This window comes from Zingiber officinale, chromosome 1A (genome assembly GCF_018446385.1).
Source record: "Zingiber officinale cultivar Zhangliang chromosome 1A, Zo_v1.1, whole genome shotgun sequence".
Lineage (NCBI taxonomy): Eukaryota > Viridiplantae > Streptophyta > Magnoliopsida > Zingiberales > Zingiberaceae > Zingiber > Zingiber officinale.
In genome coordinates this window covers 159601053-159603674 of record NC_055987.1, presented here as the reverse complement: position 1 = coordinate 159603674, position 2622 = coordinate 159601053, and positions in this window count along the sequence as shown.

Here is a 2622-nt window from a genome sequence, read left to right as displayed (position 1 = left end):
TGGTGCATTTGAAGCATCAACGGATACTGGCGATCTGGGTATGTTCTGGCTGCAATCAGCTTGACTCTTTGGCATTGGTTCGAGCTCAGAAGACACCAGTGAAGACCATGGATGGTATTGGTATGAGTTCAGAGGACCAGATGAGAAGGAGGAGTGATTGGCGACGCCTGAGTTGATTGCAGTAATTCGATACAGGTTGCAGCGATTCTATGCAGCTTGCAGTGATTCGATGCAGGCAAACACAGTGAAGAAAACAGAGAAATAAGAAGGAGGAAGAAGAGAGGTTGGTGTAATGTTTTTGGTTGCAAACTCTCTGTCGTCGATTAAGCAAGAGTGCCGTGTGAAGCTCTTGGCTGAGGATCCGCTTCTTTAAGCTCTGTGTTCATTGTGGCTGTAAGTTAATTGTGCATTCATTGTAGCCACCAAACTTTGTAAGTCTTGTGCTTCATTTAAATCCTTTTGAGACTTTGTGGAGAGGTTTCTCCACCGAGAAGGAGAAATACTTAGCCGGAATCTGTCCGGGGGTTGATCTACCGAAAGATCGAGGGATCGTCCACCTTACGGACACGCCGAGGAGTAGGGGCAAGTTATCCCCGAACCTCGTACATCATTGTGTTAGTGGTGTTTTGTTTTCTTCCTTGTATTAGTTTGTTTTTGCTTATTTCCGCTGTGCTAACAAAGTTCTGGAAGAAAATTTGTGTAAGTTTGCGAAGAGGCTATTCACACCCCCCTCTCTAGCCATCCGAAGGTCCTAACACCACAAAGTGTTGTGGATGATGTTGTTCCACAAAGAGTTGAGGAACAACAACCAGTTCAAGTAGACATACCTCTTCGCAGGTCTGATAGGTACGTTGTCAGCCTGAGAGATACTCATTTCTCTTGTCTAACCATGATGACGTTGTGCTCATAGATGATGAGCCTACCACCTATCAGGAAGCTGTGATGAGACCAGATTCCGAGAAATGGCTAGAAGCCATGAGATCCGAGATGGAATCCATGTACATCAACCAAGTATGGACTTTGATTGATCCACCTGAAGGGGTAAAACCCATTGGGTGCAAGTGGGTCTTTAAGAGAAAGACTGACATGGATGGACTTATCTATAAGGGTCGCTTGGTAGCTAAAGGTTTCAAGCAGATTTGTGGTATTGACTATGATGAAACCTTTTCTCCAGTAGCGATGTTTAAGTCCATTCGGATCATGCTTGCTATTGCAGCTTACCACGATTACGAGATCTGGCAGATGGACGTCAAAATCGTGTTTCTGAATGGAAACCTACTCGAGGATGTGTACTTGACACAACCTGAGGGTTTTGTAGATCCAAAGCATACTAGCAGAGTATGCAAGCTGCATAGGTCCATTTATGGACTAAAGCAAGCTTTCGAAGCTGGAATCTTCGATTCGATGATGCGATCAAACAGTTTGGTTTCATCAAGAACGAAGATGAGCCTTGTGTCTACAAGAAGGTTGTAGGGGACATAGTTGTCTTCCTCATATTGTATGTGGATGATATACTGCTCATTGGGAAGGACATCCCTATGCTACAGTCTGTCAAGACTTGGCTAGGGACTTGTTTCTCAATGAAGGACTTAGGTGAAGCATCCTGCATTCTAGGGATACAGATCTATAAAGATAGATCTAAGAGATTGCTTGGCCTAAGTCAGAGTACATATATTGACAAGGTACTCCTTCGGTTTGCTATGAAGAACTCCAAGAAGGGATTTCTGCCGATGTCACATGGCGTGAGTCTTTCGAAGACTCAAGGTCCCTCTTCTAGAGAGGAGAGAGATCGCATGGATCAGATCCCTTATGCCTCAGCCATAGGATCTATCATGTACGCCATGCTATGTACTCGACCTGATGTCTCGTATGCTTTGAGCATGACGAGCAAATACCAGTCAGATCCAGGTGAAAGTCACTGGATAGCGGTCAAGAATATTCTTAAGTACTTAAGAAGGACTAAAGAATATTTCTTGATATATGGAGGCAATGATGAGCTAGCTGTAAAGGGTTACAGTGATGCTAGCTTCCAGACCGACCAGGATGACTATAGATCGCAGTCGGGGTTCGTATTTTGCATTAATGGTGGTGCTGTGAGCTGGAAGAGTTCGAAGCAGGACACAGTAGCTGATTCTACGACAGAGGCCGAGTATATTGTTGCATCAGAGGCAGCAAAGGAGACAGTTTGGATTCGCAAGTTCATCACTGAACTTGGGGTGGTTCCTAGCATTGCTGATCCTATTGAGTTCTATTGTGACAACAATGGAGCTATAGTACAGGCGAAGGAACCTCGCTCACACCAGCGGACCAAACACATACTACGGCGCTTCCATCTCATTCGAGAGATCATCGAGAGAGGAGATGTGAAGATTTGCAGAGTACCTACAGAGGCTAACATCGCAGATCCCTTGACCAAGGCTTTGGCATAGAGGAAGCATGATGGTCACACTAGGTCATTGGGGCTTAGAGCCTACACTGATTGGCACTAGTGCTAGTGGGAGATTGTTAGCTAGAGCCCTAGAGCCAATCATTTGATGATTGTATTTTGGACTTATTGTATCATATTCTATATAAATAAAGACATTTGGTTTTTGGTTGTTATACTTACTTGTATTGGTGCCA